The sequence below is a fragment of the Periplaneta americana genome, chromosome 6 (genome assembly GCF_040183065.1).
Source record: "Periplaneta americana isolate PAMFEO1 chromosome 6, P.americana_PAMFEO1_priV1, whole genome shotgun sequence".
Lineage (NCBI taxonomy): Eukaryota > Metazoa > Arthropoda > Insecta > Blattodea > Blattidae > Periplaneta > Periplaneta americana.
The window spans coordinates 160967313-160994761 of record NC_091122.1 but is presented as its reverse complement, the minus strand read 5'-3'; the positions used below and the strand labels follow the sequence as shown (position 1 = coordinate 160994761).

General features: G+C 34.3%; 1 long non-coding RNA gene across 1 annotated transcript; it reads right to left on the bottom strand.

The window, feature by feature from the left end:
- Positions 1-2157: 2157 nt before the first annotated feature.
- On the bottom strand, positions 2158-22267 carry LOC138702319 (uncharacterized). The gene is made up of 3 exons (XR_011332831.1): positions 22043-22267; positions 11686-11771; positions 2158-2304 (listed from the first exon to the last, which is right to left on the bottom strand). It is a non-coding gene; the product is annotated as an uncharacterized lncRNA (long non-coding RNA).
- Between the last annotated feature and the right edge of the window lie 5182 nt (positions 22268-27449).

The following is a 27449-nucleotide window of genomic DNA, read 5'->3' as shown; positions in this document are numbered from 1 at the left end:
AGAATGGAACATGTGAAGTGGACGGACAGAATAAGAAATGAAGCTGTGTTGGAAAGAGTGGGTGAAGAAAGAATGATGCTGAAAGTGATTAGAAAGTGAAAAAGGAATTGGTTGGTTCATTAGGTGAGAATAAACTGTGTACTGAAAGATGCACTGGAAACAATGGTAAACGGGAGAAGAGTTTGTTACAGAAGGCGATAACAGATGATAGACGACATTAAGATATATGGATCATATGACGAAACAAAGAGGAAGGCAGACAATAGGAAAGACTGGAGAAAACTGGGTTTGCAGTGAAAGGCCTGCCCTTGGGCAGAACACTATGAATGAATGAAAGAATGAATGAATGAATGTAGAAATCAATGTTGAAATGACTGTCAACTTGCAAAAAGAAAAGGTATTTGTTAGATAATGAATTCATTCGATACAAGGATACTTAGAAAATTTCTTTATTATTTACTGTGTAAAATACATACATGACAGGAAAATATATATTACACAAGTGTATATTAGATAAAACGTAACATAACCGCATTATGTGAAAGAAATTCTATAGGTGGTATTTTAATTCTTTACTCTCATGTGAAAGAAATTCTATAGATGATATTTTAAACCTTTACTATTATGTGAAAGAAATTCTATAGATGGTATTTTAAACCTTTACTCTGATGTGAAAGAAATTCTATAGATGGTATTTTAAACCTTTACTCTGATGTGAAAGAAATTCTATAGATGGTATTTTAAACCTTTACTCTGATATGAAAGAAATTCTATAGATGGTATTTTAATCCTTTACTCTGATGTGAAAGAAATTCTATAGATGGTATTTTAAACCTTTACTCTGATATGAAAGAAATTCTATAGATGGTATTTTAAACCTTTACTCTGATGTGAAAGAAATTCTATAGATGGTATTTTAATCCTTTACTCTGATGTGAAAGAAATTCTATAGATGGTATTTTAAACCTTTACTCTGATATGAAAGAAATTTTATAGATGTTATTTTAAACCTTTACTCTTATGTGAAAGATATTCTATAGATGGTATTTTAAACCTTTACTCTTATGTGAAAGATATTCTATAGATGGTATTTTAAACCTTTACTCTGATGTGAAAGAAATTCTATAGATGGTATTTTAAACCTTTACTCTGATGTGAAAGAAATTCTATAGATGGTATTTTAAACCTTTACTCTGATATGAAAGAAATTCTATAGATGGTATTTTAAACCTTTACTCTGATGTGAAAGAAATTCTATAGATGGTATTTCAAACCTTTACTCTGATATGAAAGAAATTCTATATATGGTATTTTAAACCTTTACTCTGATGTGAAAGAAATTTTATAGATGGTATTCCAAACCTTTACTCTGATGTGAAAGAAATTCTATAGTTGGTATTTTAATCCTTTACTCTGATGTGAAAGAAATTCTATAGATGGTATTTTAAACCTTTACTCTGATGTGAAAGAAATTCTATAGATGGTATTTTAATCCTTTACTCTGATGTGAAAGAAATTCTATAGATGGTATTTTAAACCTTTACTCTGATGTGAAAGAAATTCTATAGATGGTATTTTAAACCTTTACTCTGATATGAAAGAAATTCTATAGATGGTATTTTAAACCTTTACTCTGATATGAAAGAAATTCTATAGATGGTATTTTAATCCTTTACTCTGATGTGAAAGAAATTCTATAGATGTTATTTTAAACCTTTACTCTGATATGAAAGAAATTCTATAGATGGTATTTTAAACCTTTACTCTGAACTTGATGGAATCAAAATAAGAAGATAGATAATTAAACAAAACGTGTTATAATTATATTCATTCTTAACAACAAATTATACCTCTATATATTCAATTGAAGTCAATATTTGGGGAGCTAGCTGAAGATGCCTAAGGTGGCGAAAACTTTAGTCTTTTTTAACCAAATTAAAGTATATAATTCTTCTGTCACATCATTATAACTTACATGAATAAAGCAAGTTAATGAGGGGGGGATTTACAATCCACCAATATTTTTAAGTACAGAATTATTGTAAATACATCTTAATACGGTACTTTGGAAATGTCTGAAATATTAAATTAAGTTAAATAGCAATATATATAATGAAGATTAATTGAATATAATATTATTTTCTAAAATTATGTGTATCAATGTACTTTGTATTGCGGTTTCTTATAGTTAATGTATTTCTGTAACATAATTCTGTTACTTGAAATAATTAAGAGGCGTGATTGTAGTAAATACTCTTCCTTATCTTCAATTTCTTCTACAAGCATTCTTTAAAACAAACATGGCTGAAATGCAAAAGAAATTAAAATTAGGAATTGAATATATTCATAAAACTACAAAATGAAACCTCCCTAACGCGGACACTCCAAGGGAATTATTTCTCTCCGCAATAGAGACGTGTGAGTATTGTAGAGGGCAGTGTATACAGAAGGATAATTTGAAATTACTGTACAGGCATTTATAGCTTGAATTACTTTATATCAGTGGTACTTAAACTGTGCGTCACCGGCCTTTGTCTGGAAAGTCCCCGCTATAAACAGAAACTAAAATGTATATGTGTAGTGAAATGCAAGTGTATACAGAGTGGGGCGCTCGAATGTACCTAATTTCAATTGTATGTGACTGGTAAACGGTTGAAGATAGAAACCTACAGTAACGTTTATATGAAAGGAAAACTCAACAAGTTTCGATATGCACATCACCATATCTCTATGTGAGCTCCAGCTGTCACTGTGACGATATCGAGGCGATGAACCATTTATTGCCAAGCATGTCTAGAGAGAGAGAAAGAGAAAATCTCATCCGGCCTTAATTAAGGATGACCACGGGGATCCGGAAATTAATATCAAACAAATATAATTAATTAAATACGAATATTGTTATAAAAATAAAGTGTAATAATTAAGCACCATTGATTACCAATTATAAAATAAAATCTTAGAAGATGACTATAAAATTATACTGATAAATAAAAGATTTTATGTAAAATTATCATATCCTTAACTGAGGCCTTCTGAGTGGTATAAATGAAATTGTATAATCTGCAGGGAGTCTTTGAGAATTTGCGACATGATTTTTTGAATTTCAAAAGATGATATTGATAATTGTTTTAAAAAATGATACGTAAATTTTGGTAAAGAACTCCGAGCACCAAAAAATAAACCTGTCACTGACCAATTGAAGAGAGGGATATTATACTTGGCACTAAGGTAGGGAATACAAGGTTCATAAATAGCCCTCTTTTCCTGATCAACCTGATGAGCTTGGTTTAGATCTCTCTCCATTCGTATAGTTGGATCTATGATAATAGCCTTTTGTTGTTGTCTGTTTACTGCTATTATATCCGCTCTACTGTGAGAGTCGTCTTCAGAAATGCAGTGGACCTCTTCATGAACTTCCCAACCCTTGTTCCGAAGAAGACAGGCGATAGCTCCACGGACTCTATGAGGCCTGTTGTTACGCAATAACTCTCCTTTCCGACAAAAGCCTAACACATGGCCAAGAGTTTCTGTCTCGTTGCAGCCAGGTTGACGGCAACGGGTCGTGCTGTATACAGGGACATCATTTTATTTTTACTTCAATTTTTATTGTACCTGAGTTTTTGTGTGTACTTCACTCCCACCCCTTTTACTAATAATGTTCCAACTGTCCTCCACACAGAACTAAGGTCGCATATAGTACTAAGTTAGTGAGTATGGTACGTTTCAGAAATATGTTCGCATTTTCCAGTGACGAAAGAGCTTTCAATATTGAATCATATTTTTGCACAGGTACTGTCGTCCGTTTGCCTACGTCGCATCCCGATTTCCCCCACCTACTTTTACTCGCCCCTCTATAAAGCTAGTGGCTGGGCTGTCTTGGCTCTTTTCTGAAAACATTAATTTATGTTTTAATATTATACAACTGTTTAAAATATCTTAAATAAAATGGCCTCGTTAAGTAATTAACTGTCACGTGATTTCCCCTCTTTCTACGGCCCTGCGGCATAACCACTTGGACGGACAGTAGATAGCATGTCTGAGTAATTTTATTTTTTCGGGTCGGGCAGAAGTGAAGATTGAATTTACAGTACGTAAGGTACTCTTTTATACAGTAGGTACAGAATTAGTTCAGCATGAGTTACTAGTACGAAGGACTAAACTAGTAATTGGAATTAGATGCAATAGTTTATAGTGCGATAATATGCACAAAAATACTGAAGCCTGTATCGAAATGAACGGCCACCATTTTCAAAAAATGTGTTTAAATATCCATATTATGATTATTATTTTTCAATTTAACTTCATTCTCTATATTGTACGCTAATGTGCTGTAGACAGTATAATATACACTGCATAATGAATACGTCCGCCTGGATAACTCAGTTCGTGAGTAAAAACGCTTATTGTTAATACTGTACTGTATTTCGATTAAACAAAAACCTAATGAAAATTATCAAACTCAAACTTGCGACATTTCCTAGTTTACGTAAATGGATGAACTATTTTGCTCCCCTCCTATACCTAGTAAAGTGATTTGTTTGCATTTTACGCCAGCATCATCGAACTCCGTTCGTGGAAGGGGTAGCAAACGGTGTTTTCTGTTTTCAACCGTTAATTCAAAGGCATAGCCAGGTTAATATTAAAAATATTAGTAAAAATAAAATGATGTCCCTGTACAACTGTTTAAAATAACGTAAATAGAAGGATCTCGTTAAGTAATTAACTGTCACTAATTTCCCCCTTTCTACGTCCCTGCTACAAAACCACTTGGACGGACAGCAGGCAGGATGTCTGAGTAATTTTATCTTTTCGGATCGGGCAGAAGTGAAGACTGAATTTACAGTACGTAAGGTGGGCTACACTTTTATAGAGTAGGTACAGAATTATTTCAACATGAGGTACTAGTACTGGTAATTGGAATTAGGTACAATAGTCTATAGTGCGATAATATGCACAAAAGAACTGAAATCTGTATCGAAATGAACGGCCACTATTTTCAAAAATGTGTTTAAATATCCATATTATGATTATTTTTTCAATTTAACTTCATTCTCTATATTGTACGCTAATCTTCTGTAGACAGTAAAATATACACTGAATAATGAATACTTTCCAATGGATAACTCAGTTCGTGAGTAAAAACAATTATTGTTAATACAGTACTGCATTCTGATTAAACAAACACCTAATGGAAATTATCAAAGTCAAAATCGCGATATTTCCTAGTTTACGTAAATGGATGAACTACTTTTCTTCCCTCCTATACCTAGTAAAGTGATTTGTTTGTATATTACGCCAGTATCATCGAACTCCAGTCGTGGAAGGAGGTAGCAAACGGTGTTTCCGGTTTTTAATCGTTGATCCAAAGGTATATCCAGGTTAATATTAGAAATGTTAGTAAAAATAAAATGATGTCCCTGTACAACTGTTTAAAATAACTTAAATAAAAGTATCTCGTTAAGTAATTAATTGTCACGTAATTTCCCCCTTTCTACGTCCCTGCGACAACACCACTTGGACGGACAGTAGATAGCATGTCTGAGTAATTTTATCTTTTCGAATAGGACAGAAGTGAAGATTGAATTTACAGTAGGCCTACGTAAGGTAGGCTACTCTTTTATAGAGTAGGTACAGAATTATTTCAACATGAGTTACTAGTACGAAGAACGAAACTGGTAATTGGAATTAGGTACAATAGTCTATAGTGCGATAATATGCACAAATGAACTGAAACCTGTATCGAAATGAACGGCCACTATTTTCAAAAATGTGTTTAAATATCCATATTATGATTATTTTTCAATTTAATTTCATTCTCTATATTGTACGCTAATGTGCTGCAGGCAGTAAAATATACACTGCATAATGAATACTTTCGAATGGATAACTCAGTTCGTGAGTAAAAACACTTATTGGTAATACAGTACTGTATTCTGATTAAACAAAAACCTAATGAAAATTATCAAACTCAAAATTGCGATATTTCCTAGTTTACATAAATGCATGCAGTACTTTTCTTCCCTCCGATACCTAGTAGAGTGATTTGTTTGTATTTTACCCCAGTATCATCGAACTTCAGTCGTGGAAGGGGTAAGCAAACGGTGTTTCCGATTTTCAACAGCTAATCCAAAGGAATAGCGAGGTTAATTTTAGAAATATTAGTAAAAATTAAATGATGTCCCTGTACAATCCATTACAAATAACTAAGGAACGGATTCCTATGTAATTCAATATTCTTTTTGCGTGTTATAAAACACAATTAACAAAGTTAAAAATTCCGAACATGAATTTTCAAGTTTAAAACCCGAATTTTATTTCACATAAAAACACATATTTTCACAAAAATATTATGTAAATACATATTTTCAGGAAATCTATTGTAAACACATAAATCTTGGAGTTTTTTACTTAAATAATGTTTTGATAAGAACTTTTAAATATTTTAAAACTAAATCAATTATGTCATTCAGAAGTACGTTATCTTTTTTTAAGAATTCTTCGTTACTTCGTGTTCCTAAGCGCTGTGTGGTGTATCCGTGATCCATTTTTGTAATAGTATCGCCACAAGTTCTGAGAACTGCTAGGCAGCATATCAGTATTATTATTAGAGAATAAATTAACATGGACAAGGAGGAGAGATCTTGCAACACATAATTAGGAATGTTTATTGTTGCTGAAGATGATTTCATTCCACGCTTTGTTTGTGAAACACAACAGATAAGAGCTCGGGTATGAACATTATTCAATTTAAACAAATCTCTCGTCTCTCGCTCGTGTCAATCAAGTAAGCCTTACTTAGTAAGGCAATATATACGTGGTGTGTCTAAAAAGTTCGGTGAATGGTGTCATATCTGAACGGCAACTTGGCGCATGTGCTTGCGCATGCGCATGGTTCTTCAGAGACTTGGGGAGAATCGATACACAGCATGCAATGCATGTGACTGGCAGTGTAAACAGACTGCGACCAGTTGAACGTAGTCAGTGTGAGAGGAAGTGTCACAGCGCAATGGAGCAACGTGTAAACGTCAGGTTCTGCTACAAATTGGGGAAGACTGCAACGGAGACACATGGAATGTTGGTGCAGGTGTACGGGAGGGAAGCCGTGAGCAGAAAATGTGTTTACGAATGGTTTAAACGCTTCCGTGAAGGGAAGGAAACAATTGAGGATGAGCCATGTTCAGGTCGGCCATCGACAAGCAGAACCCCAGAAATGATCGAGAAAGTGCGACAAATGCTGGCACAAGATCGGCGACTGACCCTAAGATCGATTGCGGAGGAATTGGGCATTAGCAAGGACACGGTGCACACCATCGTCCGCGATGATTTGGGTAAGCGGAAGATCTGCTCCCGATTTGTGCCGCACAAGCTCACAGACGAGCAGAAAGCAAAACGGATGGAAACTTCTGGTGATTTCATTTCCATGTGTGACCAGGATCCATTGCTTCTGAAAACCATCGTCACGGGAAATGAGACCTGGTGCTACCAGTTCGATCCGGAATCAAAACGGCAATAGATGTCATTGTGTTCACCGACTTCCCCGCGACCAAAAAAAAAGCCGTCTGCAAAAATCCAAGGTGAAAACACTGTTGATCGCTTTCTTCGACAACAACGGCATCATCCACAAGGAATTTGTTCCTGCAGGTCAAACCATTAATGCTGCATTTTACCAGTCCGTTTTGAACCCATTGCTACAGCTTATCCGGCGGGTTCGGCCAGAGTTGTACAGGACTGGAAAATGGATGCTGCTCCATGACAATGCCCCTGCACACTGTGCGATCCGTGCGCGCCAATTCCTGACTAAAAAGTTCGGTGAATGCTATCAGAAAGCAAACAAAACAAAGATACAAACAAATTTTCTTTATTGCCCTTCAAAATGGTCGCCACCCGCTAAAACATACTTTTGACAACGTTCGTTCAGCTTCTGGAAACTATCAGCAAAAGCCTCCTGTGGAATCGATCGCAGAACGGCTGTCACACGATTTTTTATGGCATTCACGTCCGCAAAACCTTTACCTTTCATGGCCGCCTTCAAGCGGGGAAACTGGAAGAAGTCCACAGGAGCCAGATCAGGGGAGTACGGAGGATGTTCAAGAACAGTTATCATCTTCTGAGCCAGGAATTGGAAAAGTTCAGTGAATGCTATCAGAAAACAAACAAAACAAAGATACAAACAAAATTTCTTTTTTGCCCTTCAAGAAAAATAGTCACCACCCACTACAGCATACATTTGACAACATTCGTACAGCTTCTGGAAACTATCAGCAAAGGCCTCCTGTGAAATCGATCGCAGAACGGCTGTCACACGATCTTTGATGGCATTCACGTCCGCAAAACTTTCACCTTTCATGGCCCCTTTCAAGCGGGGAAACAGGAAGAAGGCCGTAGGAGTCAGATTAAGGGAGTACGGAGGGTGTTCAATAATAGTTACCATCTTCTGAGCCAGGAATTAGCGCACACGGATCGCACAGTGTGCAGGGACATTGTTATGGAGCAGCATCCATTTTCCAGTCCTGTACAACTCTGGCCGAACCCACCGGATACGCTGTAGCAATCGGTTCAAAACGGACTGGTAAAATGCAACATTAATGGTTTGACCTGCAGGAACAAATTCCTTGTGGATGATGCCGTTGTTGTCGAAGAAGGCGATCAACAGTGTTTTCACCTTGGATTTTTGCAGACGGCTTTTTTTTGGTCGCAGGGAAGTCGGTGAACACCATAACATCGATTGCCGTTTTGATTCCGGATCGAACTGGTAGCACCAGGTCTCATTTTCCGTGACAATAGTTTTCAGAAGCAATGGATCCTGGTCACACATGGAAATGAAATCACCAGAAGTTTCCATCCGTTTTGCTTTCTGCTCGTCTGTGAGCTTGTGCGGCACAAATCGGGAGCAGATCTTCCGCTTACCCTAATCATCGCGGACGATGGTGTGCACCGTGTCCTTGCTAATGTCCAATTCCTCCACAATCCATCTTAGAGTCAGTCGCCGATCTTGTGCCAGCATTTGTCGCACTTTCTCGATCATTTCTGGGGTTCTGCTTGTCGATGGCCGACCTGAACATGGCTCATCCTCAATTGTTTCCTTCCTTTCACGGAAGCGTTTAAACCATTCGTAAACACATTTTCTGCTCACGGCTTCCCTCCCGTACACCTGCACCAACATTCCATGTGTCTCCGTTGCAGTCTTCCCCAATTTGTAGCAGAACCTGACGTTTACACGTTGCTCCATTGCGCTGTGACACTTCCTCTCACACTGACTACGTTCAACTGGTCGCAGTCTGTTTACACTGCCAGTCACATGCATTGCATGCTGTGTATCGATTCTCCCCAAGTCTCTGAAAAACCATGCGCATGCGCAAGCACATGCGCCAAGTTGCCGTTCAGATATGACACCATTCACCTAACTTTTTAGACACACACCACGTACGAGTATTATCTTGTTGTGATTCCCTGTTATCAGGCTTCGTCAATCGATATCCTTCAAGATACACTGAAAGATGGTTATTTAAAAAACGATTTGGCTTTCCTAATAGCAAATCTAAGCTTTTTGTGTGACACCATAAAAATCTCGAAACCTGTTGTCTGAAACAGGGAGTTGCATGCCATGAAAATTAAACTAGACTCGCTACCAGGCTCAGAAGTACAAGTACTAAGGGATAAATTCCAGAATGTGTTTGGGAAAAACGGTGGATATAAAAAAATTTGTAAAGTTGCTCAAGTATTGGAGGGTGTGCCTGTAGGTGAAATTGACGATGTATGTGTTTGTGACATTCCTCTCTTTAATTATGCACGTCTGACGTCCTGTGATGTGAAAAGATCGTTTTCATAGTATAATTCGTTGTTCAGAGATAATCGGCATGCATTTGTGATGGAGAATTTGCAGATTACCTTTGTTGTTCACTGCAATTCTTGGCCAACTACTAGCACTCATGTGCGGTTGGTGAGTACCTATTAACTTTTTTTTTTCAAGCTAATTAAGGTATTTTTGTCATATTTTAAAAAAAATTATTTATAGCAAATATTTTCGTACTTTTTAGCACATAAAAAATAAATATATTAAAAATTTTTAGAACATAAAAATTCGCTCCCTACATATAACACATACTTCACAGTGACCTCATGAAAGCCAACCATTTACAGCTCTTACAAGGGAAGGCTTTCGACTTGCCGACGAGAATCGTCACGAAACTTTATGGACTGAACAAGCATGAGGCCAAAGTAGCTAGCGCGAAGTGCGGCATTTCGCAATCGCCTGTAATCCCTGTAACATGGCTTATGAAAGTGGAGTGCGAGTCTGTAATGTTTGCAACTATAAAGTGCCTAGCACAATTTACCTATACAGCCAGTGCTGACATACTGCGGAGAAATTTTAATTACTTCACCTTTCATAAACGAAATAGAATATGTTCAAACCAAGCTCTCAGGCTCATTACTGTGGAATCAAAACAACTCCAATAGATTCTATGAGATTCCTCACTAATATTAACAGCATCAAAATGACAATATAAGAAAAAGCACTGATTCAATACGAAAAACTTATCAGATTACCAGGAAACAATTGACATTCATACAGTCCTCTCTGTAGATTGAAAATTCAAAAAAGTTTCATATCCATGGTTCAAGAATTAAAACAGAAAATCAATATCCCGAATTTAAAAGAAAACTTACAAATTAAACCAAACCCTTTAACTCTATTAAATATAGAATATAATCTAAATTTAACAGAAGATATACTGAAATCAGAAGTAAACACTGAAATTATGAAACAATTGTCTTTAGAAACAATTAATATTAGGTACCCTCCACAAAACTGGCTTCATTTACACACCGACGGATCCTTGATCTCCAGAGAACAAGGTGCCGGTGCAGGTGTTACGTGCAGTCTCTTCTCACTTTATAGATCTCTTCGGTATGGAACAACAAGTTTTGATGGAGAAATCGTTGCAATAAGTGAAAGTCTCAGGAATCTTCTATTTCACATCAATAAATTTAAGAATGCAGTTATATTGTCAGAATCCAAAGCAGCTATTCTATCAATAGTCTCTAAACACACACCTTCATCTCAAACAGCAGAAATAACTAAAATGCTCTCTCAATTAATATCACTCAATAAAAGAATTGTATTCCAATGGATACCATCCCATTGTGGAATCCTGGGAAACGAGAATGCGGATGCATTAGCAAAGAAGGGCAGCACTGCTACTTACAGACCTGTTACTAAATCTACATATTACTCTGTGAAAATATTTATTAAATCTACATACTTAGACTTCAACAAACAAAATTTGATAACACAATCTCAATGGAAAAAATGGAACTCTCTGCATCATAATCCACAGTTAATTCCCGATTTACCACGAAAATCGTCTGTAGCTGCATTTAGATTGGCAACAGGCCTTGATTGTTTGGCCAAACACCTGCATAGAATTGGAATATATCAGTCCCCTAACTGCCCATTGTGCAACTCAAACCAAGAAATGGATTCGGAACACCTCAAAATCTGTGCTTCAGTGGCTGACCATGATAATATCTTTGAAAAATATTGGAGTGCAAGAGGTCAAATGACTTTACTGTCAAACGCCTGGCATTAGAAAACAACAACAATTTACCAATGAGGTAACAGACATGTAAATGATAAGATAGATTACGTTCAAGAACATAGAGTCGCAAATGTCATATACATACCTCATTCCACGTCATGGTAATATGATGGGAGAAGGCTGTGTTGTACGCAAAATTTTATGCCACATGTCGAACATCATATCACGGTCCTGTAATCACAGTCAGAAGCGCTGCATGTAGCCTATCAAAAACGGCAAAATTAAGATCCAAAACATTTCGGAACGTAAGGGCTGTGCTACTGAGACATGTATTCAGACACCTTCCAAGCATAGAGAATCATGAGTTGGTACTCTCAACTGACTGTATACAGGATGATTTACGAGGATTTACCGTCCTTTACAGACCTTACCTGCTAGCATCAGGGACTGTCGAAATAAAACTCAATTCAAACGCAAACTTACTAGGGACTTGGTCAGTAATTGAGACTCGTTCAGACATGGTTTCTTGTAAATAGTTCTCTTAATATATCACAGAATATTTCAATATCCGGTAATTTCATCACTATAGAATTTTGTTATTCTAGGTTTAATTTGTAATTCAGTAAATACAAAAATATTGTTTGTTCTTAACTTCTATGATAAAATGTCTAGCTTTCATTACTCAGGTAATCTTGTCGTACTTTAATTTTTATTATAATTGTAAATTTAATATTAATTGTAATTTTAGTCTTCATATTATAGTTGTAATCCCCTGGTAGGGGGGCAGAAAAGGACTGACGACCTTATCTCTACCAGGTTAACTAAACATACTAAACATAGTAATAGTAGTAGTAATGGTGGTGGTAGTAGTAGTAGTAATGGTGGTGGTAGTAGTAGTAATGGTGGTGGTAGTAGTAGTAGTAGTAGTAGTAGTAGTAGTAGTAATGGTGGTGGTAGTAGCAGCAGCAGCAGCAGCAGCAGCAGCAGCAGCAGCAGCAGCAGCAGCAGCAGCAGCAGCAGCAGCAGCAGCAGTAGTAGTAGTAGTAGTAGTAGTAGTAGTAGTAGTATGTTTAGTATGTTTAGTTAACCTGGTAGAGATAAGGTCGTCAGTCCTTTTCTGCCCCCCTACCAGGGGATTACAACTATAATATGAAGACTAAAATTACAATTAATATTAAATTTACAATTATAATAAAAATTAAAGTACGACAAGATTACCTGAGTAATGAAAGCTAGACATTTTATCATAGAAGTTAAGAACAAACAATATTTTTGTATTTACTGAATTACAAATTAAACCTAGAATAACAAAATTCTATAGTGATGAAATTACCGGATATTGAAATATTCTGTGATATATTAAGAGAACTATTTACAAGAAACCATGTCTGAACGAGTCTCAATTACTGACCAAGTCCCTAGTAAGTTTGCTACTTACTACTACTACTACTACTACTACTACTACTACTACTACTACTACCTTATTCCTATTTCTGAAGACATTTTGAGCAAAAAAAGTCATATAAACATATTTCCCATTCTCAATATTTTCAGAGTTACACTAATTTAAAATTGTTTGTAAACTACGTCTTTTCTTTAGTTTTAAGGTAAAATAATAATACAAATAGAGAACGAATCATTCAGAAATATCATTTCTTTAATTGGCAAGTATTATAAAGCTAAAAATGTGCTGTGCACTCCTTAGTTGCTTCGTACAGGCATCTTTTCTCTATTTTTAACTAGAAAATTACATTATTCTGACGCACTTATCACAACAATTATTACAAATCACACCACTTACACCTACTTAATTATTTTCAGTTTAATTTGGCATCCTAATTTACTGTCTTGGAGAGTTTACAACACTTTTTTAAAATGTCGCTGTCCGTTTGAGTAGGCCTACACTTGGCCGCACGCTTGTGAACGGCACTCGTCGCGCTACGTAACTGAATACGGCTATTTTTGATTTCCCTAGGCTCGCGCTGGCTGCTGACTGCACGCTGACCATATCTGTTGACAGTAGAGCTGGGGACGGAGCGAGTAGAACTGCTGAGTTAAGGCTGGTTCACAATAAACCAGGAACGAGAACCGGAACGAGAACGTAAACGGTAAAATTGTTAAAATGTATGCATTTAAATGTGAGCATTCACAATTAACGAAAATCTTGCCGGAGCCTGAGATCGGGAACGGAGAGTTGGCCAAGTTTCAACTTTGGCGTTCACGTTTCTGAACACAGCCCACTAGATTCATTCTATTGCCATCTAAAAGCTATTTTGTCGTCGTATATTTTGTAGCAAGAAGACCGTGACAACCTATGCATTATTTTGTTCTGTGCTGTGCATCATGGAGCAAGTTTTATTTGATGAGATTCTAATATTGAAATCCTCAAATTTACGATAAGCGGCGCGCCTTGTATAAAGATGAGAAAATGAAGGAAAATACGTGGCTTTCAATAGCTGCATCTTTGAACACCGATCGGAAGCGAATCATATTTTATTACTGTATTTGTTGTATTACACACTACATATTCACGCTTCAATTCAATAACTACTGTTGTGTTCATTTTTGTTCTATTACAAATGTTTCTTCTCTAATTATTTTACGTTATAGTAGACTTAAAATAGGTTGTGATAATAAAGATGCATGGGCATATTTATAGTACCGTACCTAATGCAATGTTTCAGTTGAAATTTCGAAGTTGGTTAACCTGTGTTTATGTAGGCTGCCTTGTACTCATGAGAGAACGCCATTGGTCAATTATACACAAATAACATCAGAATGCGTAATATCGACTTTACATATCATTAATTAACATATATCGATATGCATAGTCGTCTACGTTCTCGGTTTATTGTGAATCAAAAATTTTCATATTCACGTCCTCTGCTTCTCGTTTCCATTCTGGTTCTCGTTCCCGGTTTATTGTGAACCAGCCTTTACTCGGTTCTATCGGTTTATGTGCTTGGCAGCGGAGCACCGAAGTTACTCGGTTTAACCGTAGCCGTTACCGGTCAGTTCAAACGTTTAAACAGAGTTCACGTGTTTTACTTAATTCTAGCAGACAACAACGTAGGTACTGTTGTATTTAAATATTTTCTGCTGCAGGACAAATTATTTCCTTATCCCCAAGGCGGGCTGAAAGGCCTCTAGTATTGAAGAGGAGTTCATCCTATTATATGACCTGACAAGTGGGCCTAATGAACATTGACAGTCTAAACATATTACTATACATACATACTAATAATAATAATAATAATAATAATAATAATAATAATAATAATAATAATAGACTAATAATATTATTATTATTGTTATATATTATATTATAATATAACAATATTATTATTATTATTATTATCATCATCATATTAGAGTGTTTGATTAATATTAAAATATATGTTAAAAAAAGAATTTCATTATATTTTTCTTCTATTTGTGTTTATTGGATTTGTGTTACCTCATCAGTCATCATTTTATTTGTAATTATTTCTACGAATTATGTTACCTAATTACTTTAATTTATCAGTAATATTACTCTTCACCAAAGAGAACATGGTTGTATTAAAGGCTAGTAATGTTATAAAATAAATAAACATTATGTTCTTGAGTTTAAGATTCCACGTTTTATTGATTATTTTATCCACTTTCCGTAATAGCAAATAATTATGTGTGTTATTTTTAATTGTTTTAGGCAGCGCTTCATGGAGCCCGTTTCTTTCTATCTTCTTTTTTACTTAGCTGCAGCGTTTAACGTTTACATCACATGTTAATTTGTTAGCTGTTAGTATTATCAATTATTTTATCAATTTTATTTCGTCTGTCATATATAACAACACTGAAAGTTAAATAGGCCTTTCATTCAAAATAACTCCGCAAATAGTTGTAATCACGCAAATGAAATTTGCAACCGCCATTTTGCAATGAAGAGAAGCACTTTTTTCTCGTCAAGTGGCAAAGCGAAAGCGCTTTACTACAACGCTTTTAAAACACGCTTGGTTTCACTTTCAAAGTACGTTCTAAAATCGACTCAATCTATCTAAATTTTAAATCTGCCGCCACAAATTTGTACTCGGTTCAACCGAGTAATGACGTCACAGTAACTGCTCCGAACCGAACCGCTCCGTCCCCAGCCCTAGTTGACAGCACCCGTCTACGTTTGTTAGTGTAAAAAAATGTTGGAGTTGTTCATTTCGCCTCTCCGAGTAGCGCACCTCGCCATTCACTCGCCGTGCATCTCGCCTCAGCAGAACATAGTGAAGCAATTCACCTCGCCATGATTCTCGCCGTTACGCGAACAATGAGTGCAGATGTGAGATTCTCCATGAATACGTGGTAAATACTAATAAATTTATTGGTCGTACATATTAGTACTTAAGAAATGTTTACAAATTCTGACAGTGATAGCGATTTATCTACGAGTACTGCAATGAAGTGGTGGTTACTTTCCAACAGAAGAAGAAAACACAGCGTGCATCCAATCAATAAGGAACGCACTAAACTTGGTGAATTCTATCAATTATATCAGCAGCTTAAGGCATTTCCAGATAGATTTTACGAATATTTAAGAATGTCTCAGTCAACGTTCAATTACATCTTGATGCTAATAGAACCTAAAATCCAAAATGTGTACACTAACATACATAAACAACCAATCAGTGCTGAAGAGAAGTTGGTAGTGACTCTCAGGTAATTAATAATTATACAGTATATAATAATGTACTATTATCGAAATGTATTACTTATTATTAGCAAAAATCTTTCACTGTCAATCACAATAAGAAACACATATTCTTTCAAAATATTGTGCAAAAGTTTGACTTCGGTATAAACACTTTTTGTTCTGAAAACGAAATGAATAATAATAATAAAATAATAATAATAAAATAATAATAATAATAATAATAATAATAACAATAATAATAATAATAATAATAATAATAATAATAATAATAATAATGACTTTAAAAATGAACATACTGTAATATAATAAGCAATTAAGAACTGCAAGATTAAAAAAAAATAAGACTTTCCTTCCAATCTTATGCCTTGAGAGGACAGATGGAGAGAATCATGACGTTCCGTTGCGACAACCGACCAATCAGAACGCTAGTTTCAGGCAGCTGCATCTTGAAAATCAAACCAGTTTTATTCCCGCTGAACGGCGAGATGCGTGGCGAGATGAACAACTCCAACATGTTTTTACCCTTATAGAGCAATGGAGGAGAGAACAAGAAATAGAAACATAAACAATTGAGGCGGTATACGGACAAGAGGCATACGGAACTATGTGTCCTTTTTTCAGCAGATCTTTTTCATTCAAACCTCCATTTTCCAGAGTTTATAGTCTGTTAATTTCTTGGAGAATTTTTTAATAATGAAGTTGGTATGACCTGTTGCATAATATGAAAGGGCCCAGTGCCACAAGTAATGAGAAGTCTTCATATTTCAACAGTGCTGTACCCTGAACTTAATGCATCCAAAGTAAATGGTGACAGATCTCATTACAGATTCCTAACAGGACAAGACAAGACTGGATAGAAAATATGTTGAATGAAGGTTAAATTCCCTTATGCGACTATTAACGTGACCAATCGTACAAAGAATCGGAAGTCTTTCCTAACAGACGAAGTCAAAAATTGGCTAGTAAAGATGTTTCATGAAGATTAAATTCACTTTTACCAGTATTACTGAACTTAATAAATTATAAATGTTCTTGAAAAACTGCATCTTAAATGAGAATATTATGTTCCTTGGAAAAAGGGGACATACACCACTTAAGTTTTATTTAATTTTAAAATAAAGTTCTGATATTAACATTATAAACATACTAGTGGCTTGCGCAGCAAATGCTGCAAACTAAGTTCATTATAAGTTCAAATAAATTTTTTTCAGATTTATTTTCAATGAAGAATAGGCCTACCAGTCATTTTAAAAGTTATTTGCTTCCATAATAATGATACATACTCTCTCTCTGAATGTTTTTTTTTATGCCAAATACTTTTTCTTGAGCCTATCCACACCACACCACCATTAAATACGTGAAAAAGACCCACACCACTTGATTAATAACTATAAAAATATTTCATTTTTAGTAACAATAATTTTAACTTAAGTAAATTTTCTAGTTTTCAGTAACATATACTGTCGTCGGTTCACTCAGTAAATTATATAAATGAAGATCTAATTTAAGATATTCTCCACGTCTTCTTATATAACCCCAAAAGGTTTAAGTTTCGTATCATCAATCGGCTATATCATTAATATGAATATTAGTGACAAATACATCATGGCATTAACTATAATAATATTTCACTTTCAATGGTAATGTCATCAAACTACTTCAAGTTTCGTAGTTATTAATATCCACAGTACACAGCTCTATTCAGAAAAATACACACCACAGAATCAGACCTGTAAATTATTTTAGTAAGTCGTCAAAGTTTTTAATAGCCAATTATAGAGATGTTATAAAAATCACACAAATGAAGATCAACATATTGTTGTCATTATGATGTCACAGAAATTGCAATGATTTGCTGTAAATATGTCAGAAATCCTGGAGGTCATGGCCTTCGTGTAATATTGCTTATTGTAGTGTGTGTGTTTTGTTTAATTCTGAAAAGCCATTAGTTCTCAAAACTGACGACAGATGGATTTTGGAAAATACGAAAATTATGTAGGAAAATTGACATTTCACTGAAAACTACTATTTTTCTGAAAATCTTCGGGTTGCAAGCTTCAGAATGAGGAGTCATTCAATAAAATCCGTTCAGCCGTTTTCTCGTAATTTCCATTACCAGTTCAAATTATATATATATATATATATATATATATATATATATATATATATATATATATGCAATATTATGGATGAGGATAAATAAAACAGTATTTTGTTCTTTTTTTTTTAACAGACGGCGATATCAAAACTAGAACAATAAAAATAACGGATTGAAAACTTTAAAAGAATTTTTCTCTAAATGCCATGTCGGACTATGTGCCCTTTTTCCGTATATCGCCTCAATTGGGTTTAAAGACACTCTGGAAATTTACTTTCTCTTATGTAAGCGTATCTGTTCACTACTTTAATAAAACTGAAAAGAAGAGCAATATTATTTCCAGTTGGTTGAAGTACAGATACTGCTACCAGCTTCTCTATATATACACCATCTTTAATTTTTTTACAACGTTAAAAACAATGTACATTGCAATGACCTTCATAGTATTCATCAAAAGAAGAAAACAAAATCTAATAGAGATTGATCCTAAAATTAACATCTTCCCAGATATGAGTACTTGTTGATAAACAATACAGGTGATGCTCAATGTGATTTCCATTTAAAGAAAAATACATTCAGTATTCTGAGAGGTATAGTATTAATCAAACTAAGAAAAACATCTAATAAACATGGGTGCTAAAATTAAATTTGGTACAAAACAAGGGCTTTGAAAGTGGTATTGTAAAAACAGCATATCTTCTCATGTGAGCTCTTTGCTTGTTTCTTGTATATTGTTCACTGCAGAGATCAATAATGATTGCACATCTTGTTGCTCTTTTGTTTGCTGCATTACCGATATGATACTGTACACTCAATAAAATACAAGCAAAAAGCTAATATTGTAAGACACGCTTTTCTTACACTACCAATTTCAAACCACTTGTTTAATACAAAATTTATTTATTTATTTATTTATTTATTTATTTATTTATTTATTTATTTATTTATTTATTTATTTATTTATTTATCTATTTATTTATTTATTTAATAATAACATATACATAAAAACGTTACATTAAAATACTCCGAAAGAGCAAAGCTCATGTTCGGGGACAGTTCCTTACATAGATATACATAGGCCTAATTTATAGACAAAATACTTAAGAAAAAAGATCACATAAAGACGATAATAAATTTAGTAAATAATAATACTAGTAATAACTGAGTGAAAAAAGAGACGATGTTGAGATTGGTGGATTAATATTAAATTATTATTAGTAGTGTAATTAGTACAGGTCATGTTAATATAGTAACCAAGATAAGATAGAAAAAATATACTTAGGATAGAAATAAACTTGTTTTACAATACATGGTACATAATATAAATACAGGGAAGTCTGTCATACAAATTTTTTAATTCTGGATCTGAAAATTGCATTGCTTAAAGTAGTCAATTTTGGATGAAATTTTATTATGGAATATATAGACGTGGACCATAATTTGTACTGTGTAGTAAAGCAGCAGTTGTGAAACATTTAGGTTCAACTAATTTAAGAATTTCATTTCGTTTTGTATTATGATCATGTGGCTGAGCTATAAATTTCATTCTATTTTTATTATAGAATTTCATTAAAGAGTATTTATAAATTTGGTCAATTCTAAAAACATTCAATTCGGAATGGATCAAATTTGTTGGGTAATCCAGTCGCCTTTTCAAACAAATTTTGATAATACGTTTTTTCAACATAATTAGAGGAAGAAGAGCAGTTTTTGTAATATCTTCCCATCCAGTTATACCATATTGGATAACAGATTAATTATAGGACCCATTTTTATCAGACTTTTCTTTTATTTTTAATTAATACTACCACCCCTCACCATATTGAATGCTTCTTTTAATTTCTCATCTCTTATAGTGTTAATTAACAGGTACTCATATCTCGAGAGATATTAGCTACTTTTAGAACCATATTTACTAGACTACTGATTTTATTAATAGTATCATCCCCCTCCAAGTATTGAGTGTTCTTTCAACACACTGTATAACATACAGGGTTAGTTAAAAGTCCCGCACCACCTAAATAACTTTTGAAGCATGCGGTTCAGTGACATGAAACTTGGTATGTGGGGATAACCATATACTAAGAACTCAATAATGGTATTACCAAGTTTTTTATACTTTCGGTTAATCGGAAGTAACTCCAACTCTCTTATTTTAAATGGAACACCCATTATATATTTTTTTATTTTTGAATAAAGCTCATTAAGAACTTTTCAAAAATTACTCACACTTGATACTTCTGTTCAAATTCAGTGTTGCTAAGTCAAGAAAACAGAAAAGTGTATCGAATATTAAAATTATTTATTTATTTAAATTTATTTATTTATTTAAATTTAAATATATACAGAATAAAGAATATAATTACAAACAAGAGAAATAGAAATAAAACAATACAGTCAATATAAAAAGGAGATACAGTAGTATTGACGAAATTGCACTACCTAAATAACTTTTGAAGCATACGGTTCAGTAATATGAAACTTGGTATGTGAGGATAACCATATGCTAAGAACTCAATAATAGTATTACCGAGTTTTTTTTACTTCCAGTTTAACCGAAAGTAACTCCAACTCTTATTTTAAATGGAACACCCAATATATACTTTTGTTTTTGAATAAATTTCATTAAGAGCTTTTCAAAAAGTAGCAACACTTAATACTTCTGTACAAATTCAGTGTTGCTAAATAAAAATGGAAGTGGTGCAAGATATTCCTAAAGCCTGGTTAAATCATTCCTTAAATGGTTTCTATGATCGAGTGACACATTGTAAACCAACTGAGGGCTACCAATTTGAGCACATAATTTAGAAGGTGAGCTAGCTTTGTTTTGTTTTTGTTAAGGAAGGAATATTTTATTATTTTAATATTCGATACACTTTTCTGTTTTCTTGACTTAGCAACACCGAATTTGTACAGAAGTATCGAGTGTGGGTACGTTTTGAAAAGCTCTTAATGAGCACTATTCAAAAATAAAAAAATATATTTGATGTTTAATTTAAAATTAGAGACTTGGAGTTACTTCCGGTTAAACCGGAAGTAGAAAAAACTCGGTAATACTATTATTGAGTTCTTAGCATATGGTTATCCTCACATACCAAGTTTCATATCGCTGAACCGTATGCTTCAAAAGTTATTTAGGTAGTGCAATTTCGTCAATACTACTGTATCTCCTTTTTATATTGACTGTATTGTTTTATTTCTATTTCTCTTGTTTGTAATTATATTCTTTATTCTGTATATATTTAAATTTAAATAAATAAATAAATAAATAAATAAATAATTTTAATATTCGATACACTTTTCTATTTTCTTGACTTAGCAACACTGAATTTGAACAGAAGTATCAAGTGTGAGTAATTTTTGAAAAGTTCTTAATGAGCTTTATTCAAAAATAAAAAAATATATATTGGGTGTTCCATTTAAAATAAGAGAGTTGGAGTTACTTCCGGTTAACCGAAAGTATAAAAAACTCGGTAATGCCATTATTGAGTTCTTAGTATATGGTTATCCCCACATATCAAGTTGCATGTCACTGAACCACATGCTTCAAAAGTTATTTAGGTGGTGCGGGACTTTTAACTAACCCTGTATAACATAAATTTATTTAATATCGCTTAAATAATGGGTAAAATGAACCGATATTGTGATAAGAATAGTAATGAATCAATATACCAAGAATTACTTAATAAACACGGATCGAATTTCAAAATTAGAAGTACATACCGTTGGTGAACACGTTCCCATGCATTTGTCGTTTACATATTTATAACACTCAGCATTGTTTTTGCACTCTTTATCTATAGAACAAAAGGACATCATTCCTCTACGCTGCTTGCAACACATGTCTTTACAGCACATCATATTCGTTCCATATGTAGACGCAGTCAGTAACTGTACTAGTAACATGACAGCACAGACTGAGCCAATCATGTCTGCTAACGACCTGGCCAATCTTCTGCTTCCAATTATTTAGAAGTCTCTGAAACGTCTGAACTGCCAGACTATATAAATGTGTAGATTATCAACGAAGTTTTACTTATCGTTGATAAGACTTTACGTAAAAAGTCACAGAGATTCGAGTTTCATTATTCATACATTGATTAACATAACCTGAAACTTAATATGGCATCCCAGAACACAATGTCAGGTGTAGAAAGCTCTCCCGTTTCCCTTCTATCAGTCCACCCATGATCTCCAACTGCCCTATCGTTATCATCATCATCATCATCATCATCATCATCATCATCATCATCATCAATGGTTGGGCGCTTTGACTCATTACGGATTCAAAATATTTGCATCTAACGAATTCAAAGTACTGCTGATATTTTATATACACTGTTCCCTCAAAATTATTCTCTCCATCTGCTGCATGAGCGGCCTCAACCCTTAATCTTGCCTGTCTGCAATTTAATATCATTTTATGGGCTAAGGTTTGTTCCATTCTTTGTGTATGCTGCACCCATTTCATTTTGTATTGTTTAAATTTGATTTTAATTAGTTAAAAATTCGCATTTATTTACAATAATAATGTGAAATATGTTTACTTGTATGTCATGTATTCCAAATCGTCATCGATTAACTCCAATATGTTTAAAACAGTGTTCATTTTTTTTAGTCTAAATCTTGCCAAAAATTCATCGCTTTACTCAGCTTTGCTCTTTCAGATTACTTTCATGTGGCGCTTTATTCATGATATATTATTAAATAAATAATATATAATAAATAAGTAAATACATGAGGTCTATTATGCCTTATTTTCTTTTGTTCCCGGGTTCTCAAAAATATATTATCCTGTATAATAATTCACAATCAGTATCAGAGATTCATGTCTAATACCGCTCCATTTTATTCTCAAGATAAGAATTTAACAGCGACCAAAAGCATGGAATAGCTTATGCGGAAAATATCCTCCGAATAGTGGACTATAGGGCTGATCATATTAGGAAGTTTAAATGCAGAAAACAAAGATCGGACGTGGCAAAATTTTCCTTTGTTAACCGCAAAATAGTAGACTAGAACAGATTAGCTGCGGCAATCTTTCAGTGTGGTCTTCTCAAAATCAACACATTTAGGAAAGGTTGAGAAGATTATTTAATTGTAAGTGCAGTGTAATTATCTAAGTTGGGACATGTAATTAATTACGGTGACTTGTAATTACTTAAGTTGGCAATACTTGGGTATAATAGAAATACAAGTTAGGTATTCTTTTGTTTATAGTAGGCGTTATTATAGCATAATCATTATTTATAGTCCTATTTTTTTTATATTTTATTGGGTTATTTTACGACGCTGTATCAACATCTAGGTTATTTAGATTCTGAATGAAATGAAGGTGATAATGCCGGTGAAATGAGTCCGGGGTCCAGCACCGAAAGTTACCCAGCATTATAGTCCTATGTTTATTGCATTTACTTATTAATAATTATAATTAATTTTATGTTTACTTTATCTATGTTATTCATTGCTGTGATTATTGTATTTATTGCTGTAATTCATTTATTATACAGGGACATCATTTTATTTTTACTTCAATTTTTATTGTACCTGAGTTTTTGAATGTACTTTACTCCCACCCCTTCTACTAATGAAGTTTAACCTTCCTCCACACAGATCCAAGACCGCATATACAGTCATAGTAAACAGTACGTTCCAAAAATATGTTCGCGCTTTCCAGTGACGAAAGTGCTTTTAATATTGAATCATTTTCGCACAGGTACTGTCGTCCATTTGCCTACGTCGCATCCCGGTTTCCCCCACCACCTTTTATTCGCCAGCTAGTGTCTGCGCTGTCTTAGCTCTTTTCTGAGAACATTAATTTCTGTTAGGAATTGGACGTCTACGTAATATTATACAACTGTTTAAAATAATTTAAATAAAAGGGCCTCGTTAAGTAATTAACTGGTCACGTGATTTCCTCCCTTTCTATGACCCTTCGACATAACCACTTGGACGGACAGTAGATAGCATGTCTGAGTAATTTTATCTTTTCGGATAGGGCAGAAGTGAAGATTGAATTTACAATACGTAAGGTACTCTTTTAAAAAGTAGGTACAGAATTATTTCAACATGAGTTACTAGTACGAAGGACGAAACTGGTAATTGGGATTAGGTACAATAGTCTATAGTGCGATAATATGCACATTAGAACTGAAGCCTGTATAGAAATGAACGGCCAACATTTTCAAAAATGTGTTTAAACATCCATATTATGATTATTTTTCAATTTAACTTCACTCTCTATAAGTTATTGTACGCTAATGTGCTGTAGACAGTATAATATACACTGCATAATGAATACGTCCACATGGACAGCTCAGTTCGTGAGTAAAAACACTCATTGTTAATACTGTACTGTACTTTGATTAAACAAAAACCTAATGAAAATAATCAAACTCAAAATCGCGATATTTCCTAGTTTACGTAAATGGATGAACTACTTTTCTTCCCTCCTATACCTAGTAAAGTGATTTGTTTGTATATTACGCCAGTATCATCGAACTCCAGTTGTGGAAGGGGAGAGCAAACGGCGTTGATTCAAAGGTATAGCCAAGTTAATATTAAAAATGTTAGTAAAAATAAAATGATGTCCCTGTATATCACTGCCACCGAGTATATACCAATTGCAGTGTTAATAAAAACACACACACAACACAACACAACACAACAAACATACACACATACTTCATATATACATACCGAGTTTGTATAACACATTTCTCGTGTAATCTCGTAACTAATTTTAATAGGACTTTATTCCCTGTTCGTACATCTGGGCCTAAGTGGCTTGCTAAGAGCAGGAAGGGCAGTTGTTACTTCTTTTGTAAAGTTTGTCAGTGTGGTTATTTATGTACTATTTCCACCGAAATAAAGCGGCATAAACAGAGCCGCAAAATCTCAGGATTTTTATACCTAATCTACGGAAATTTCAGAAGTCATATACTGATTTTCACATGCAAGAGCTTGGCAACTCTGAGTTGTTGGCACTCCCTATAAAAAAAGTATGATAATTTCATTACAATAAAATTACCTATGTAAAAAAATTTTCATCGTAGACCTATTAAAATATGTAATTAAATGTAAACTAAATAAAATCAACCGTTTGGGATGACGGTAACTTTCTAGAAAGGTATATTAAATTCACATTTCGTCAGTCTTATTAGCGGTATTAGCGGTAGCCTTGACTCCTAGGTTTCGTATGTGTACCCGGCCCATACTGGCCACTTTAAACACTGGTATTGTCCACGTGAAAACTTGCAAGAGAGTTTGGAAGAATGCATTCGAAATGCTAGTCGTCAACTGAGTAGTGTAAGGCGCAATTCACACAGAGAAGACGTGGCTCGGACATGGGGCGGAGACATGATGACTTTTCCAGTCTCTCTCATGTAAACAAATGTATCAATGCACACAGAGAAGACGGGATGGGGGCACGCCACTTCGAAGTCAGCGCTTCGTCTCTTTCGAGTCACGAGTGGCCCTTGAAAGCGACATGTGGCGTCTGACTGTGAAAGAAAATTCGCGACGATTTTGAATTTGATATTCAATTTGTGAAGAGGTGGTGTAATGTATTGTACATTTTATTTTTTATTTTCTTAGATTATTTTACAACGCTTTATACTTTTTTAGGTTATTTAGCGTCTGAATGAGGTGAAGGTGATAATACCGGTGAAATGAGTCCGGGGTCCAGCACCGATATTTACCCAGCATTTGTTTATATTGGGTTAAGGGAAAATCCCGTAAAAAACCTCAACCACGTAAATTGCCCCGACCGGGAATCGAACCCGGGCCACCTGGTTTCGCGGCGAGACGCTCTAACCATTAATATGGTGGGACATTAATCAAATTTCTGGAAACGGTCTGGATACATGTTCAATTCTTTCATCACATCTTCTACTCCAAAATATCTGAGAACTCGCTTTGAATATCTTACAACTTTGCGGAATCAACATAAGACTTTATTATCTATTCCTCGTCACCGTACCTCTTTCAATTCATTCTCTTTCTCCATGTCAGTTTGTCCCCTATGTAACTCTTTACCTCGTCATGTCAGGGATTGCCGATCAGTTAATCAATTTAAATTAAGAATTAAAATTACATACTTTTACATGGAATTGATTTTTGAGTGTTAGCCGAATTTAATAGGTTGTTCTATGTATTTGTATAAATTGTCATTTAGGCCTATTATAAAGTGGCAATAGGATATAAATTGTAAATAATTATGTATCATGTTTAGTCAATATTTTATTATACAGTATGTAAGCTCCTTAATGTGCATGGTAACGGTTTTATATATAAATATTACTACGTTTTATTGTTTCAATGTATAGGCTGTATTTCACTTCTGGTACTGTGGAAAAGAAGGTCCCATGGCCTTAACTCTACCAGAATAAAAAAATAAATAAATGCGTGCATAAATAAGTGCATAAATAAATGCATAAATGAATGAATGAATGACTGAATAAATGAATGCATAAATAAATAAATAAATAAACTTGCATAAATAAATAAATGAAACAAATAAAAATAATTATTAGGTTATTTTACAACGCTGTATCAACATCTCAGGTTATTTAGCTTCTGAATGATATGAACGTGATAATGCTAGTGAAATGATGTCGGGGTCCAGCACCGAAAGTTACCCAATATTTGCTCGTATTGAGGGAAAACACCGGAAAAAAACTAAACCAGATAACTTGTCCCGACCGGCATCCGAACCGGGGCCAAATAAAACGAATTAAATAAGATATGGCATACATTCTTCCTTTTTTCAAACCACTAAGGGTGCACACAAAATCTTATCAGTGTTTTTTAATATTACCAAATTGTACGAGAGCCAGGGCATCCTCATCGCCTGAAGAAGACATTACGAAAGCTGTGCGACGCACAAGTGTCGCAAGGTTTTTTGACTCTTCAGTATGCTTTGCTCACGTCATGTCCGCGTCGTGTCTACGTCTTCTCTGTGTGAATTGCGCCTTATATTTAAAACATAAGGAGTGACTTAAAACGTATCACAAAATCTGTAATGAAATGACATATAATAAGAAACTCTACCATAATATTTAAATATAAGTACATATCTTAATTCTTTCTTGAGTTCAATACCTTCCAAATGGGGAGGTATGCTACCTCA